The sequence below is a fragment of the Bos indicus genome, chromosome 24 (genome assembly GCF_029378745.1).
Source record: "Bos indicus isolate NIAB-ARS_2022 breed Sahiwal x Tharparkar chromosome 24, NIAB-ARS_B.indTharparkar_mat_pri_1.0, whole genome shotgun sequence".
Taxonomy (NCBI): Eukaryota; Metazoa; Chordata; class Mammalia; order Artiodactyla; family Bovidae; genus Bos; species Bos indicus.
Window position 1 is genome coordinate 16,861,662 of NC_091783.1, and position 19,668 is coordinate 16,881,329.

Sequence of the window (19,668 nt, forward strand, 5' to 3'; positions counted from 1 at the left end):
AATACATTATAGACATTGGATCATTTGATTCCTAAAACACAATGCAGGTAATGTGGGCATAATTACTCTATTATAGAGGAAGTGACAGAGCCTCAGAAAGATTCTTCAATAACTTGCTCAAGTCATGGGTACTATGAGAAGAGACAAGCTGAAACCATACATTCTTTCTATCTCATTATATTGCCAAACTACTGTGGTTTTAACCAGAGATGCCATTGAAATATCAAAATGTTTCCCTTCAAGGACATTCCTCCCCATTGTTTCTGGTTAATATTCACAAAGGCTTGGTCACATTAGAACACTTCTAAACACTATAACCATATTTTTGTTTTTGCTGTTGTTCAATCATTATGTCATGTCTGACTCTTCGTGACCCTATGGCTTGCAACACACTAGGCTCTTTTTGTCCTCCGCTATCTCCCAGACTTTGCTTAAGCTCATGTCCATTGAATCAGTGATGCCATCCAACCATCTTATCCTCTGTTGTTCCCTTCTCCTCCTGACCTCGGTCTTCCTCAGTATCAGGGTTTTTCTAATGAGTCAGCTCTTCACATCAAGTGACCAAAGTATTGGAGCTTCAGCTTCACATTAGTCTTTCCAATGAATATTCAGGGTTGATTTCCTTTAGGATTGACTGATTTGATGTCCTTGCTGTCCAAGGGACCTTCAAGAGTCTTCTCCACCACCGCAGTTCGACAGCATGAATCCTTCAGTGCTCGTTTTCTTTATGGTCCAGCTCACATCCATACATGACTACTGGAAAGACCAGAGCTTTGACTGTATGGGCCTATGTTGGCTACATGATGTCTTTGCTTTTTAATACACTGTCTAGGTTATGTCTATATGTGTCTAATAATCATACTAGAGCTATCCAAAACAGGATGTTAAGGTAAAATCTGCCCTACTCCTACCTAAGATTGATGTGAATTATGTTTTCTCCTTCTTCTAGACCTTAAGCAGAGACCCTCTCTTATCATTAGGTATGCATAAGGTTCAAAGTAACGATTTATTGAATACTGGGTAAAAGTACAAAAAATACCAATCAAATATAAGGCTTTTCTTTGTTGTGGATTTCATTAATATAAGATGGAGTGTACTAAATTGTGTGGGAGACAAAAACATGTAAAAGCAACAATAAAAATTTTTCAGTGTTAAATTTGGTTAAATGTTTAAACACCTATGTCTTTCTGATGTTTCATAGAAAAAATGAACAATCCCCTAACTCTCATATTTATCCTGAATCAAAAATGAATAAACCTGTGGCTAAGGGACCTTGATTCTCCTGCTGTTCTTAGAATTAGACCTATTCACTTTACATTATTATCCAGTGAATATTTATCTCTCAAAAGTATGATACTTTTAGTATCAGAATAAGAGGAAAAAAGTCATTATAATTCTGTAGAACATGGTTCAAGTTAGCTCAGTTCAGTTGCTCAGTCATGACTGACTCTTCATGACCTCATAGACCACAGCACACCAGGCCTCTCTGTCCATCACCAACTTCTGGAGTTTACTCAAACTCATCTCCATTGAGTTGGTGATGCCATCCAACCATCTCATCCTCTGTTGTCCCCTTCTCCTCCTGCCCCCAATCCCTCCCAGCATCAGAGTCTTTTCCAAAGAGTCAACTCTTGGCATGAGGTGGCCAAAGTACTGGAGTTTCAGCTTTAGCATCATTCCTTCCAAAGAAATCCCAGGGCTGATCTCTCAGAATGGACTGGTTGGATCTCCTTGCAGGCCAAGGGACTCTCAAGAGTCTTCTCCAACACCACAGTTCAAAAGCATCAATTCTTTGGTGCTCAGCTTTCTTCACAGTCCAACTCTCACATCCATACATGATTATTGGAAAAACCATAAGCCTTGACGAGATGGACCTTTGTTGGCAAAGTAATGTCTCTTTTTTAATATGGAACATGGCTGCTGCTGCTGCTGCTAAGTCTCTCAGTCGTGTCCGACTCTGTACGACCCCGTAGATGGCAGCCCACCAGGCTCCCCCGTCCCTGGGATTCTCCAACCCACACTGGAGTGGGTTGCCATTTCCTTCTCCAATGCATGCAAGTGAAAAGTGAAAGTGAAGTCGCTCAGTCGTGTCCGACTCTTAGCGACCCCATGGACTGCAGCCCTCCAGGCTCCTCCGTCCATGGGATTTTCCAGGCAAGAGTACTGGAGTGGGGTGCCATGGAACATGGCTGCATGTTGCCAAATATTGGTCCTTTTGGAAATAGGTATCAGTGGCACTGTGACCTATAAAGTGTGCCCAAAGTAATCATAAGATTCTGCAACCTGCTTACAAATTTCATGAACCCCTGGAAATAATAATATAAAATGTCAGAAAAAAATAATCATCAAGATGGTAGCTTGAGTTACAAATAAATTTAGAGTGGTCCTGAAATCTACCATCTACATAAAAACATGGACAAATACAAATTGTGTTTCAGTTTCATCATAAAACCATGTGAAAATTGAATGAGATAATAGAAATCAAGCATTTAGAGTGTCTGGCACACAATAACTGCTCAGTAAATATTAGTAATGGTTTAATAATTATCAGTTATATTCAAGGATTCACTTCATTTTGGTCAATAGCTTTTCATCAAATATTAATGACCTTCAGTATTATTCAGTGGCTTTATAAAGTGGTAATTAGTCTGCTGTAGGCTGACTAACATGGAAATGAAAGGCAAATATATTCATACTATTCAAATGTGAAAGTCAAGCCCCCTCATGAGGCCTTTCATGGGACACCTACCCTGAGGGCACAGAGTCAGTTTGAATGTCCTTCCCTCCCAGTGGGAGTTCCATTTCTAGGACACAGTGGCCTGTCATTTCTTTGAGAGGAGCCACAGCAGGATGCCTGATTGGGGCTTAATGAACAGCCTTTGGGGAATTTCACATAAGTGGTCATTAGTGCTTTGCATATTTGCAAGGTGAATCCATCTCATTCTTCAATAGGTCTTCGTCACAACAGCCTGTGTGTACTTTCATTTATCTTGCAATAGAAAAGGGGAAAGGGGAATGTCGGGATACATTGCAGCATGAAAAAGGTCAAGTAGATATTCAGAACCCAGACTGGATTATAGGTTGATCCTGATTAAACTGGTTGGTTGGCAGTGCAGGAGGGAAGAGGGGTAATAGGGTGAGTGAGTGATTACTTTCTGCCAAAAACACACTTACTGTATTTATTTGTATTTAAGAAAAAAAGATTTTAGAAGACAGTACCATGCCTTAGCCTTACTTTCTGATGTATTTGTGTTTTACTTAACAAAATCTGTCCTTATCATAATACTCTCATATCCTTCATGTGTTGTGTGTTTTATCTGAAAGTCATTTCATCAATGCTTTCAAATTTGCTTACATAAAAGTCTACAATACAGTCCTTGTGATTTTAAAAATTCTGTTTGTTTCAATTGTTATGTTGATGAAAAATTAATCAGTTTGTTAGGGGAAGCACACTAATTGAAACTGCCCACCCTGGCCAGGCACCATAGTATCCATTTGCATGAGTTGTTTTATGACAGGAGGTCCTGATAAGGAATACAGAACTAATAAGCCACCACCAACTGGAAGAGTTCTGGAAAGGTGAAAGGAGACACTGGGTATCCGTCCACTTCCCAGAATCCCTCTCACTAACATCCATCTTGGCTGGATGCACCACCAGGAAATAATCTGAATTAGAATGATTGGCCAAAGACCATCTGGAAACTAATTCCATCACCATAAAATCCGAGACTGTGAGCCATGCGGCAGAGCAGTTCTCCTGGGTTCCCTTACCCTACTGTTCTCCACCAGGATACCCTTTCCCAATAAAATCTCTTGCTTTGTCAGCACATGTGTCTCCTTGGACAATTCATTTCCGAGTGTTAGACAAGAGCCCAGTTTTGGGCCCTGGAATGAGTCCCCCTTCCTGCAACAAGTTGATCTGGGAAAGAAATGGAAAATTTTATTTCAGCCAAGTTTGAGGATTATAATCCAGGATTGGCATCTCAAAAAGCTCTAAGAGCTGTTCTGCTCCCTTCAAAGTCAAGGCACAGTTATGTAATTTTATTTTTGAGACAGAAGGCTGTACATCAAATGACATATTATTGACAGCTTACATAAACCAAATCTAAGTGCCACGTGACTTCTTACGAGATCAAGAAGGAAAGTTATATTTAAAGAATTGTCTTATTGATTCTAGGAGAATATTGTTATTTATGGTTGAGTAAGCATTTTTGTGGATGGGAAAGGTTTAGTTGAAGTATAAAGTAAATATACAATGCACAGTGCAGGTAAGAGAGAAGACCAAAGGGCAAAGAACATTCTCTGTTTAAATTTTTATTGTCTTGCTATAAAATATGAATTTTATTTCACAGTCATTTCCCATTTCTCACAATTTATCTTGCATGATTTTTTTCTCACTTATTTTTTGCTTAAGTAAGCTAGTAGTTTGCATATGTTGTTGAATTTTTCAAAATTTTTATAATAGAATTGATTTATTGATTGTATCTATGTTTCTATTACCTTTAATAATGTCTTTTTAAAATTTGTATTCTCTTTATCTTGTGTTTTCTTTCTGTTTGTGTTGTTCTTTTTCTAGTTAATCAAGCTGGGAATTATGTCTTTCAGTACCTTTCATTTCTACTGATAAAAGAATTTAATGTTATGAATTTTCCTCAGATCACTGCTCTAAATGCATCCCATATGCTATGCTCTATTAGTGCTTTCAGTGTCATTCTTTTCATAAAAGTTCACAACTTACGTTTACATCCCAGGTTTATTAAGGAGTTGGTTAATAGACAACTTTTTTGTTTTCCATATGGAAGGCCTTTGTTTTTATTTTTGTTGTTGTTGTTGATAATTTACAATTTTATTTCATTTTTATTAGAGACATTTTTGTATTCCATTTTATGGAAATTGCAGATGCTTTCTTTGTAACTTGTATTATAATCAGCTTTACTGACAATTTCATAGGGATTGAGAAAGAACTGTATTCTCTATAATTATGATGTAAAGATGCACACATATACATCAGATCTTTCTCAGTGCTTATTTTATTTTTTTTTAATATTCTCTCTCCTTATTTATTTTTGTCCATTGATTCTGACTTGTTCTTAAATGATGCACAAATCCATCCTATTACTGAAGTTTCTATTTATGTCTCCTTGTTTCTCCTGTGCTCTTGATTCAAAAAAGTATTTGTTGTGTTAATTGGTATATGCATGCACAAGTCGCTTTGGTCATGTCTGATTCTTTGAGACTCCATGAACTGTAGCCTCCTCTATCCATGGGATTCTCCAAGCAAGAATACTGGAGTGAGTTACCATGCTCTCCTCCAGGGGATCTTCCAGATCCAAGGATCAAACCTACATCTCTTGGGTTTCCTGCATTGGCAGGCAGAATCTTACCACTGAACCACCTAGGAAGCCCTAGTTGATGTATAGATACTCATAAATGTTATATCTGCATTGATAATTGTGGCTTCTGCCTTTAAAAAGCTGGGTTTGTTTTTTTTTAAATATTGAAAGGTTTCCACTTTTCTGATATTAAGATTATTACTGCCATTCTATCTCTCCATTTTTATGGTACACTTCTTTCCATTCCTTTATTTTTAGAGTTTCTGATTTTTTTTTTTTTTAATTTAGCTGTTTTTCTTTCATAGAACATGCAGTTTGGTTCTGTTTTGTGAACCAAATAGAAAAGAATTATCTTTTATTAGATGACTTCAGCTATTCACATTCATCAAAATTACTCATATGTTTGAGCTCAATAAAATTTGCTATTTTATATATATATATATATGTATATACATATATATATATATATATTATATTTGCTATATTTATTTCCTTACATGATTTGTGAAGTATTTTCCTGTGGTATTTAGGGAGGCTTATATTTTTGTTCTAGTGGTAACTTTTGTATTTATACTTTTGCTAAATGTTCTTAGGCTCCTTTTTTTCTAATTTAAAAGTTGTCTATCTGATTTATTATTCTTTTTCCAGTATCCTATAATGCTGATCTATAGCCATATAATAAGGAACTCACTCTATATTTTTGGTTTTCTCTTTCATATTTTCCCATTATTAATTACATTATTCCTACTTTGTCACAGCATACAGAATTTTTACAGTAATATGTATTTTTTAATAAAAAATAAAATATTAAGAGAAAGGTAACTGCTACTGATATTGCTTTGGCTGCATGGAAGGACTTGACTCCACATTTTGAAACTGTAACAACTAATGAAACAACTGACAAAGGATTAATTTCCAAAATATACAAGCAGCTCATACAACTCAATACCAGAAAAGCCAACAACCCGATCAAAAAGTGGGGAAAAGACCTAAACAGACATTTCTCCAAAGAAGACATACAGACAGCTAACAAACACATGAAAAGATGCTCAGCATCACTCATTAATAGAGAACTGCAAGTCAAAACTACAATGAGATATCACCTCACTGCTTAGAATGGCCATCATCAAAAAGTCTACAAATGATAAATGCTAGAGAGGGTGTAGAGAAAAGGGAATGCTCTTGCACTGTTGGTAGGAATGTAAATTGATACCACTATAGCCATCATGATATGGATATTCCCTAAAAAACTAGGAATAAAACAAGCATATGACCCAGCAATCCCACTCCTAGACATATACCCTGAGGAAACCAAAATTGAAAAAGACACATGTATCCCATTGTTCATTACTGCACTATTTATAATAGCTGGAACATGGGAGCAGCCTAGATGGCCATCAAGAGATGAATGGATAAAGCAATTGTGGTACATATACACAAGGGGATATTACTCAATCACAAAAAGGAACACCTTTGAGTCATTCTAATGAAGTGGATGAACCTAGAACATACTATACAGAATGAAGTGAGTCAGAAATAGATAAATATCATATTCTAATGCATATATACAGAATCTAGAAAAATGGGACTGAAGAATTTACTTACAAGGCAGCAATGGAGAAACCAACATAGAGAATAGACTTGTGGACATGGGGAGAAGGGAGGAGAGGGTGAAATGTATGGAAAGAGTAGCATGGAAACTTACATTGTCATAGATAAATTAGATAACCAATGGAATTTGCTGTACAGCTAAGGAAATTCAAACAGAGGTTCTGTATCAACCTAGAGGGGTGGTATGTGGAAGGAGATGGGAGGGAAGTTAAAAAGTGAGGGAATATATGTATATCTATGGCTGATTCATGTTGAGATTTGACAGAAAATAACAAACTTCTGTAAACCAATCATTCCTCAATAAAAAATAAATTAATTAAAAATATCATATCAAAAAGAATAAATACCTAGGAATAAACTTAAAAAAAAAACAACTCAACATTCAAAAAACTAATATCCTGGCATCTCGTCCCATCATTACATGGCAAATTGATGAGGAAATTATGCAACCATGTCAGACTTCATTTTCATGGGCTCCAAAATTACTGTAAATGGTGACTGTAGCTTCAAAATTAAAAGACACCTGTGCTTTGAAGAAAAGCTATGACTAACTTATATAGCATATTAAAAAGCAGAGACATTGCTTTGCCAACAAAGGTTCATATAGTCAAAACTATGTTTTTTATGGTAGTCATGTATGGATGTGAATGCTGGATCATAAATATGGCCAGATGCAGAAGAATTGATGCTTTTGAGCTATGGTGTTGGAGAAAACTCTTGAGAGTCCCTTGGACTGTAAGGAGATCGAACTAATCAATCCTAAAGGAAATCAGTCCTGAATACTCATTAGAATGACAGATACTGAAGCTGAAGCTCCAATGCTTTGGTCACCTGATGCGAAGAATAAACTCATTGGAAAAGATTCTGTTTCTGGGAAAGATTGAAGCCTAAATGAGAAGGGTACGACAGAGGATGAGATAATTGGATGCATTACCAAGTCAATAAGCATAAGTTTGAGCAAGCTCTGTGAGATGGTGAAGGACAGGGAAGCCTGGGGTGTTGCAGTGCATGGGGTTGCAAAATCGGACATCACTGAGTCACTAAACAACAACAAGCATTTGTTGTTCATTTGCTAGACTGTGTCCAAGTCTTTGTGACACCATGGACTGTAGCACACCAGGCTCCTCCCCTAAGCGTTAAAAAATAAAAGAAAGAAGGAGAAACAGTTGCTCAGTCATAGTCAACTCTTTGCTTTGTGACCACATGGACTGCTGCCTGCCAGACACCTCTGTCTATTGAATTCTCCAGGCATGAATACTTGTTCCAAATAAGATCAGATTCCTTTTGATATATGGCCAAACCAATACAATATTTTAAAGTTAAATAAAATAAAATTTAAAAAAAAGATCAACCAAAAGAGGAGTACACCAATATATGATATAATCAAAATAACAAAACTTAAAATGGAGACAGTTAAAAGTAACAAAGGAAAAACAACAAGTTATATACAGTGGAACTTCCACAAGGCTATAAGCTCCTCTTTTTGGCAGATACTCTTCAGGGCCTAGTCGAGCTGGCAAGACACATTCAGATTTGACATTGAGATCAAAAGTATTCCAAAAAAGCAGGAGTTAAGTGTTCACCACCACTAAATTAGCTTTAAAAGAAATGTTAAAGTGATTTTTCTAAGCAAAACTAAAAAGCCACAATTAGAAGTATAAAATATATGAAATGAAAAATCTCATTGGTAAAGACAAATATACTGTAAGGATATTAAATCAAATACATACAAAGCTAGTAGAAAGGTTAAAAGACAAAAATAGTAAAATAATCTATATCCACAATAAGCAGGTAGGGAATACATGAAGCAGTTAGATATAAAATATGATGTCAAAATATAATGTAGGGACTATAGTAAAAATGCAAAGTTGTTAAAACATATTTGAAATTAAGAGAACAGCAAGTTAAAACAATTGCATTAAAGATATATAGATGTAGGGAGGTAGGTAGCTAGCTATATATAAACTTCATGATAATTATAAACCAAAGGATCTATAATAGATACACACAGAAAAAATAGAAAGCAATTGAATGTAACACTAAAGATAGTCATGAAATCACTAGTGAATAGAACAAAAGCAGAAGAAAGGATCAGAAAGAATTATAAAACAACTCTTAAAAAGTAATAAAATGGTAATAAGAACATATATATCAATAATTATGTTAAATATAAATGGACTGAATGCTTCAACCAAAAGATAAACAATAGCTGAATGGATTAAAAAAACAAGACCTGTATATATATGTTGCCAACAAAAGACTCACCTCAGATAAAGACATACACAGAAACGAGATGTACACTGAAACTGAGGCAGTTTATATATGTATTCTATGCAAATGGAAATAAAAATAAAGCCAAGGTAATAATACTGATGTCATACAAAATAGACTTTAAAACAAAGACTATTACAAGTACAAAGGAGGATACTGCATAATGATCAGGGGATAAATTTGAGAAGAAAAAGATATAATGATTGGCTATATATATGGACTCACCCTGTGTGCATGCATTACATTGCTTCAGTCATCTCTGACTCTTTGTGACCCTAACGACTATAGTCCACCAGGCTCCTCCAGAATCCATGGGATTCTCCAGTCAAGAAAACTGGAGTTGGTTGCCAGTTCCTTCTCCAGGGGATCTTACCAACCTAATCCTAACCCTAACCCTTTTCTGGTTAGGGTTGGAGACAAAAAAATAATAATCCAAAATCCATGGGATGTGGCAAAAGTAATTCCAAGAGGAAAGTTTATAGCACTGTAAGCTTACTACAGGGAACAAGAAATATCCCAAACACTCTAATCTTACATCTAAAGAATCTCCAAACAACAATAGCAACAACAGCAAACACACAACGTTAGTAGAAGGAAATAAATCCTAAAGATAAGAGCAGAGCCAAATGATATAGGTAATTTTAAAAGAATTTTGCTTTTTAAGTTACTGAAACTAAGAGCTAGTTCTTTGAAATAACAAAACCAATAAACCTTTAGACAGGAATAAGAGACACACAGAGAGAAAACCTGTATCAATAAAACTAGAAATGAAAAAGGAAACACCATAGAAATACAAAGGATCATAGGAGATTATATATCAATAAAATGGATAATCTAGAATCAATGAAAAATTTTTCTAGGAATGTACAGTCTCCAAAGACCAAACACAGAAAAAAAAACAGAAATATGAACAAATCAATTACTATAAGTGAATCTAAAATTAAAAAAAAAAAAAACTCCCAACAAACAAAGTTCTAGGACAAGACAACTTCACAAAGGAATTGTTCCAATCATTTAGAGAAGAATTAACACCTGTTTTTCTCAAACTATTTCAAAACATTGCAGAGGAAAGAACATCTTTTATTTCATTCTATGAAGCCAGCAACACTCTGATACCAAAACCAGACAAAGATATCACTCACAAAAAGGAAAATTGCAGGTGAATATTACTAATAAATATAGATACTAAGTTCACTAACAAAGTATTAGTAAATGGAATCCAATAATTATATTAAAATGATCTTGAGTCCAGAACTTATCTCATGGATTCAAGGATGCTTCAGTATCTATAAATCATTCAATGTGATATACAGCATTAACAAATTGAATAATAATATTATTATCATCTCAATAGAGGCAGAAAAGGTTTTTGACACAATTTAATATCCATTTATTCAAAAAATTCAAAAAAGTGAGCATAAGTTTTCATAATACAATAAATAATAAATCCACAGTTAATATCATACTCAATGATGAAAAGCTTAAAGCTTTTTCCCAGAAACTATACAAGGATGGCTACTATCACCAGTTTTATTCAATATAGTATAGGAAGTCCCTAGCCACAACAATTAAGAAAAATCAAGAAAATGAATCCAATTTGTAAAGCAATAAAACTATCATTGTTTGAAGATGACATGATAGTATACATAGAAAATCAGAAAGATGCTACCAAGACATTACTAGAGATCATCAGTGAGTTTGATTGTGTTGTAGCATAGAAAATTAATATGTAGAGTTTTGTTGCATTTCCTTATACTAACAACAAACTATTAGAAGTAGAAATTAAGGAAATAATCTCATTTACATGTGCATCAGAAAAGATAAAATACCTAGAAATAAACCTACCTGAAGAGGTAAAATACCTCTACTCAAAAAAACTCTGAGTGCTGAAAAAAAATTAAAGATGACACAAACAGATGGAAAAAGATACTCTGTTCATGAACTGGAGGAATTATTATCATTAAAATGATTACACTACTCAAGGTAATCTAGAGCTTCATTCAAATTCCTATCAAAATACTACTGGTATTTATTACAGAAACCTAGGAAAATAATTTTAAAGTCTGTATACAAACAAAATGACTCACAATAATCAAAATCATCTTGAGAAAGAAGAACAGAGTTTAAAGTATGTTCCCACACTTCAGACTATACTACAAAGCCACAGTAATCAAAAAATTATAGTACCGGCACAAAAACAGACACATAAATCAATAGAAATGAATAGAGAGCCCAGAAAGAAACCCACACACTTATGATCAAGTAACCTATGACAAGAATATATAATGGAGAAAAGAAGAACATTTTTTCACATCATATGCAAAAATAAACTAAAACTGTTAAAGATCTAAATGTAATACCAAAATCCATAAAAATCCTTGGGGGGGAAAAAAACATAGGCAAAACACTTTGACATAAATTGCAGCAATATTCTTGCCTGGAGAATCCTGGGGATGGAGGAGCCTGGTAGGCTACCGTTCATAAGGTTGCACAGAGTCGGATGCAACTGAAGTGACTTAGCAGCAGCAGCAGCAGCAGTATATATATATAATATCTGTCTCCTAAGACAAAAGAAACAAAAGCAAAATTAAACAAATGTGATCTAATTAATTAAACTTAAAAGCTTTTGCACAGCAAAGAAAATCAACACAAGGAGGAAAAAAATGTACTGAATGAGTGAAAATATTTGCATATGAAAAAAGCTATAAGTGGTTAATATCTAAAATATATCAATAGTTCATACAGTTCAACAGCAAATATAAAAGTACAAAGAACTTGTTTGAAAATGAGCAAAAGGTCTGAATAAACATTTTTTAAAGAATATGTATAAATGGCCAACACACATGAAAAATTCTTAATATGATTAATTATCAGAGAAATGCAAATCAAAACCACAATGAGATATCACGTCACACATGTCAGAATGGTTAACGTCAAAAAGACCACAAACTATAAATGTTTGCATGGAGGTGGAGAAAAGGGAAGCTTTCAACAATTTGGTGAGAATGTAGGTTTCCATAGCCACTGTGGAAAACAGCCTGGAGTTTCCTCAAAAACTAAAACTAGTATTAAATCCAGAAATTCCACTCCTAGATTTTGTTTTTTTCAACAAAACAAAAAGACTAAGTTTAAAAATTACATGAATTCTAATGTTTATAGAAAGGTTCTTTACAATAGCCAAAATATTAATGTGTCCATTAGATACAGAAGATATGGCGTATATATACACACACACAATAAAACAGATGACACCACCCTTATGGCAGAAAGTGAAGAGGAACTAAAGAGATTCTTGATGAAAGTGAAAGAGGAGAGTGAAAAAAGTTGGCTTAAAGCTCAACATTCAGAAAACTAAGATCATGGCATCCTGTCCCATCACCTCATGACAAATAGATGGGGAAATAGTGGAAACAGTGTCAGACTTTATTTTGGGGGGCTCCAAAATCACTGCAGATGGTGATTGCAGCCATGAAATTAAAAGACGCTTACTCCTTGGAAGGAAAGTTATGACCAACCTAGACAGCATATTCAAAAGCAGAGACATTCCTTTGCCAATAAAGGTCTGTCTAGTCAAGGCTATGGTTTTTCCAGTGGTCATGTATGGATGTGAGAATTAGACTGTGAAGAAAGCTGAGTGTCAAAGAATTGATGCTTTTGAACTGTGATGTTGGAGAAGACTCTTGAGAGTCCCTTGGACTGCAAGGAGATCCAAACAATCCATTCTAAAGGAGATCACTCCTGGAATTGGAAGGACTGATGCTAAAGCTGAAATGCCAATACTTTGGCCACCTCATGAGAAGAGCTGACTCATTGAAAAAGACCCTGATTCTCGGAGGGGTTGGGGCCAGGAAGAGAAGGGGACGACAGAGGATGAGATGGCTGGATGGTATTACCGACTCGATGGACATGATTTTGAGTGAACTCCGGGAGTTGGTGATGGACAGGGAGGCCTGGCCTGCTGCGATTCATGGGGTCGCAAAGAATCGGACATGACTGAGTGACTGAACTGAACTGAATGCAATAAAACACTACTCAGTCATAAAAATAATACAAGTTTGTTATTTGCAATAGGACCTAGAAGGTATTAAGCTTAGTGAAATAATTAAGAGAAAGACAAATACTGTATATTTTCACTTACATATGGAATATAAAAAACAGAACAAACTACTGAATATAACAAACAATAAACAGATTTATATAGAAAACAAAATAATGATTTCTGGTGATAAAGGGATGGAGGGCGGGGGCAAGATAAGGGTAGGGAATTAACAGTTACAAACTACTAGGCATGAAATACATAAGGTATAAGGATATACAGGCTTCTCTGGTGTCTCAGACAGTGAAGAATCCATCTGCAATGAGGCAGACCTGGCTTTGATCCCTGTGTGGAGAAGATCCCTGGGGGTTCAGTTCTGTTCAGGTCAGTCACTCAGTCATGTCTGACTCTTTGTTGCCTCATGCCCTGAAGCACACCAGGCTTCCCTGTCCATCTCCAACTCGCCAGGCTTTCCTGTCCATCACCAACTCCCGGAGCTTGCTTAAACTCACGTCTATCAAGTCAGTGATGCTATCCAACCATCTCATCCTGTCATTCTCATCTCCTCTACCCTCAATCTTTCCCAGTATCGGGGTCTTTTCCAATGAGTCAGTTCTTCACATCAGGTGGCCAAAGTATTCCTTCAACTTCATCATCAGTCCTTCCAATGAATATTCAGGATTGATTTTTTAGGATTGCCAGGTTTGATCTTGCAGTCCAAGGGACTCTCAGGAATCGTCTCGAAGACCACAGTTCAAAAGCATCAGTTCTTCAGTGCTCAGCTTTCTTTCTAGTCCAAGTCTCACATCCATACATGACTACCGGAAAAACCATAGCTTTGACTATACAACCTTTGTTGGAAAAGTAATATCTCTGCTTTTTAAAATGGTATCTAAGTTGGTCATAGCTTTTCTTCCAAGGAGTAAGCATCTTTTACCTTCATGGTTGAAGTCACCATCTGCGTGATTTTGGAGCCCAAAAAGGTAAACTCTGTCACTGTTTCCATTGTTTCCCCATCTATTTGCCATGAAGTGATGGGGTCAGATGCCATGATCTTAGTTTTCTGAATGTTGAGTTTTAAGCCAGGTTTTTTACTCTCCTCTTTCACTTTTATCAAGAGGCTCTTTAGTTTCTCTTCGTTTTCTGCCATAAGGGTGATGTCACTCCCTTTAGGAGGGCGTGGTAATCCACTCCAGTATTCTTGCCTGGAAAATCCCCATGGACATAGGAGCGTGGCAGACTACAGTCCACGGCATTGCAAAGAGCTGGATGCTACTCAGCAACTAAGCACAGCACAGCATAGTAAGGATATATTGTACAGCATGGGGGTGGGGAGGGTAAAGCCAATGTTTATTACAACTATAAATGGAGTATAATTTATAAAAAATTTGAGTCACTATGTTGTATGCCTGGAACTAATATTGTAAATCAACTATTCTTCAATAAAAAGAGAGAGAAAATCTTTCTTGAGTTCTTGCTTCCTAAAACCATTTGTTTCTCAATTTTATCAATTGGTATTTTCTTCAGATATACAAATCTTAGGTTGCTTTCTATCTTTAAGAAATTTGCAGGTACTGCCTGGTGCTCTTCTTGTGTTGACAGTTTTTGTGGAGAAGCTGTGGCCAATTTTCTTCTATTTTATTCCCTTGTACATGTGAAGCACTTATTTCTCATGATACCCTAAGTATGCTTTTTTAAAAAATGATTGAATATTAGTGCTTTTACTATGATAAATTTCATTTGCTCATTCTTATTATTTTCTGCCACAGGTTGTTTCTTTCCATATGTAAAAAAGTAATTTTGAGGTTAATATTTCAGTAACTGATTTTTATATTTCTTTTTTAATTTTTCCTTTTTTGTAAGTCTGATATTTCTATTTCATTTTGCTTGTATTTTTCATCCCTATGTGTTATGGTACTTAGTATGTTCTATTTGTATTGCTTTTATTTCCCCTACATTTCTGTGACTATTTTTATTTTTTATTCTACTTTTTCCTGACCTATTTCAACTCATGATACCTATGTTCCACTCTTGGCCCACTAGCATGCTCTTTAATGTATTATTATTGTTATTATCTTCTTCAAAGCAGAGTTGGACATAATATCTTATCCAGCAATGATGAAATATTTTGTTTTCCTTTTATATCTAGACCGTGGCTACCCTTTTTTAGTAGTCTTTTTTTCCTCTTAGTCTTGCAGTGTGTTTCTGTGTATCTTGTACTTCTTTTTATTTTTTTTTTCATCATCATCACTGAAGAATGTGAATTTGTTCTGTGTCAGATATTTTCGGGGTGCTCCTTTGGCAGCTGAGGGTCCACAGCCTTTTCTGCTAGAGTTGGAATTTTTTGTACATTGAATATTTTTGTGTATGTCTGCTAAAGACAATTCTATCAGCTAACAGAGATAGGCATCTGTGCTTTTTGTATTGTAAGGGTTCTCTTTTCCCTCACACCATACAAATTGTTATAAAAATATAACCCATCTGTATAATTCTTGGTTTAGTAAAATTATTTCTGCTCCTAACTGATTCTACAGTATGTCTTGCAAAAGCCAATACAGAAAATGGTAGTGTATTTTTTAATCTAACTAACACTTTCAAAATACTGGTCCTTAGTATCTATTGATGTCAACAAATTGATAAACTCTCTTCCTTGAAGGAATTTATAATTTATCTTTTACTAGATAAAGAGGAATAAATAAAATGGGATGATATCTACCACAGGATTTCAGAAAACTAAGGACCATTCTATCATCCCAGGAGAAATGAGACCATGTTTAAGCACATGAATAAAGAGTAAAGGCAAATAAAACTGTGAATAATGTTTCCTCAGTAAGCCACTCTGCTGCATGTTTCATGATGTTATGTAACATCAATACCATATATTATTTTAGTTTTAGGTTGATATTTTGTAATCAATGCTCATTTAGATGTAGCAGTACTTTTGTTTAAATTTCTTTGCTGACTGTAATTCCAGAATGTATGCTTTGGGCTTTCCTGGTGGCTCAGTGGTAAAGACACTTCCTGCCAACGCAGGAGATGTAGATTCAATCCCTGGGTTGTGAAAGTCCCCTGTAAAAGGCAACGGCAACCAGCACCAATATTCTTGCCTGGGAAATCCCGTGGACAGAAGGAGTGTGATGGGCTTACAGTCCATGGGGTTGTGAAAGAGTTAGACATGACTAGTCACATGACTAAAGAGTCAGTCACATGACTTAGTGAGTAAACAGCAGCAATGTGTATGGTTTGGTAGTTTTTTTGTTTGTTTGTTTTTCATATTTGAGTCATGGATGTTAAAATATACATGTCCTAAAAAATCAAAATATGTTTATTTTTCCATAAAAAATAATAATAGTGTTCATAGGATTCAACATATTTTTTTCTAAGAATCCTAAAGAAGTGAGCTTCTTGCATCCAGCATTACTGATGAGAATTTGAGGTCAAGGTAGGTTGCTTTGTTTCAAATCCCTTTTATACTCTTTATTTTTTTTAACTTAAAATATTCTTAGTGACTTCTCTTTATCTTTGGATTAAGATGTTTAAATTTCAAAATTCACCATGGTATTCCTACACACAGTCTTTTTAGAAGTCATGTAATGAATATGGGCTCTTTCAATCTAGAAAGCTATATATTTTTTATTCATGGGAATATTTGAAATTTTGTATTTACCTCTTTTCCCCTTCATTGTCCTATGATAACTTTCTCAAACTTTGTTTGCATATATCTACATGTTTGCTCCACACATAGATATTAATATATTTCTGCTTTTATACTCCACAAGAGTTGGGGAACTCTTCAATTCCACTTTCCCACCAAAAAACACAATTATCCTTTAGCATTTGAATAGTCCACACTTCAACTTTCCTATTCACATTTTTCTTCAAGAACTAAATGTTCAATTTCCAATTTTCAAGTTGAATCTCAAAAAAGTAATCGCAATATCTTCTTGCATTTCAGAGGATATATAAGATATTAATAATATTTAGTCTAATATCTTGCCTATTTTTCTCACTGTTTCCCTGAGTTTTGCTGTCTTTTGTGTCTTTTTTTCATGATGTGGCACTCTCCAGATATTTAGTTATGCTTGGTTATGTCTTTATTTGTTTATGCCTGGTCGTGTGTTTTGATTTAGGATCCGTCGTTACCTTTTTGGTAATGCTGTATCTGCACAGACTTCTTGACCTATAGGCCAAGTCATACCACTGTGGCTTATATCAATGTCTGGATAAAGTTTTAATGAAAGTGAGGCAGAAACATTCCAGGTGTGGGGTTACCCTACTCATCCTGAGCTTTAGCAGCTGTTCAAGTCATTACCGTGTTCTCTACCATGAGTGTTCACATTCATTATGATTGCCTGGGCCAAGGGACCACTGTTGTTCAGTGCTAATCCAAAGATTTGAGGGTCAGGAGAGATGCAGCAAATCCCACCTGTGCCACTTAAACTAATTCCCCTGCAATTGCTTCAGTCTTTCCCTGCTCCTGATACCATGCCATTGTTAGAGCCATTTTAACTTTCCATTGCACTGTGTAGTCTGCCTCAGGCTGCTTTCCATATTTTAGAAATTACTCATCCAGTGGAAGTGCCCCTCCATTCTGGCTATTATTTCATTTTCTAATGGTACTGTGGATTGGTGATGGAAAGAGATGCTGTCCTGTGTGTGCCATCTGCCCTCTTGAATTTGTAAAGTAGTCCAGTTCAGTTCAGTTTCTCACTTGTGTCCAATTCTTTGCAATCCCATGGACTGCAACACATCAGGCTTCCCTGTCCCTCACCAACTCCCAGAGTTTACTCAAACTCATGTCCATCGAGTAGTGATGCCATCTAGCCATCCCATCCTCTGTCATCCTCTTCTCCTCCAACCATCAGTCTTTTGCAGCATCGGGGCATTTTCTAATGAGTCAGTTCTTTACATCAGGTGGCCAAAGTATTGGAGCTTCAGCTTCAGCATCAGTGCTTCCAATGAATATTCAGGACTGATCTCCTTTAGGATGGACTGGTTGAATCTCTTTGCCATCCAAGGGACTCTCAAGAGTCTTCTCCAACACCACAGTTCAAAAGCATCAATTCTTCAGCACTCAGCTTTCTTTATGGTCCAACTCTCACATCCATACATGACTACTGGATAAACAATAGCTCTGACTATATGAAACTTTGTCAGCAAAGTGATGTCTTTGCTTTTTAATATGCTGTCTAGGTTGATCGTAGCTTTTCTTCCAAGGAGCAGGTGTCTTTTAATTTCATGGTTGTAATCACCATCTGCAGTGATTTTGGAGCCCATGAAAATAAAGTCTGTCACTGTTTCTATCATATCCGCATCTATTTGCCATGAAGTGATAAGACTGGATGTCATGATCTTAAGTTGAGTTGATCTTTAAGTTGAGTTTTAAGCCAGATTTTTCACTCTCCTCTTTCACTTTCATCAAGAAGCTCTTTAGTTCTTCTTTACTTTCTGCCATAAGGGTGGTGTCATCTGCATATCTGAGGTTATTGATATTTTTTCAGTAGTTTTGATTCCAGCTTGTGTTTCATCCATCCCAGCATTTCTCATGATGTACTCTGCATATAAGTTAAAGTAGAAATTAGGTGTAACATTCTAACTACTGATATGCCTACCTCTCTGGAATTTTTGTGTTAACACTTGTTGATACAGTCCTTCTAACTGTGGGATGAGAACAACCATCAGCTCTTGAGAGCTAGCTATTTCAAGCCCAGCAACCTGATAGGGGCTGCTTGACTATAAACATTGTCATTTCCTGCTGGATTCAGTTGAGAGACAATTGAAAAATCCATGAGGCATGCCCTGCCAGAACAATAATCTTCTTGCCTTCTCCTTGTTTAAATCCTCAGCTACCAAGACAAATCCTTTCTTAGAATAATTGTGTTACAAATAATGAGGAAATTATGAAAAATATGCCCTAAATTCTCCTCCCTTTCAAGCTCATCTCCTGCAATAAGCTGTCTCCAACATGTCACTGTACTTTAACTTATGCAGTCCCTACATCAGAGTTTCAAAATCAAGAGTGAAGATATTTGTAGAAGAAAGAAAAGTCATTGTGTTCATTGTTTTTGACCTTCTACATGACTGACAATCTAATTGAAGGTTTGGCTTCTCAAATATGATGTTGTCACATAAAAATGAAAATTTTATAATAAAAATCGGCAAAACTGAATTCAATGGGAGGAAATTGTTGTACTTATTCCTTTGTCAATATCTCCAGAAACAAGAGCTCCATGTTCCACCTGTTACATACATTCTGCTTTCTGCACTACATCAGTCCTGCTAATGTTTTATCTGCAGTGACTCTTGAGAGTCCTTTTCTCAGCCCTGTCACTCTTACTACCATAAACTTTTCTTATTATCGGGTCCAAGCTTTTCTTTCTTAGCTTCAGGCCATTGCACCTACTCCTGCCATCATCT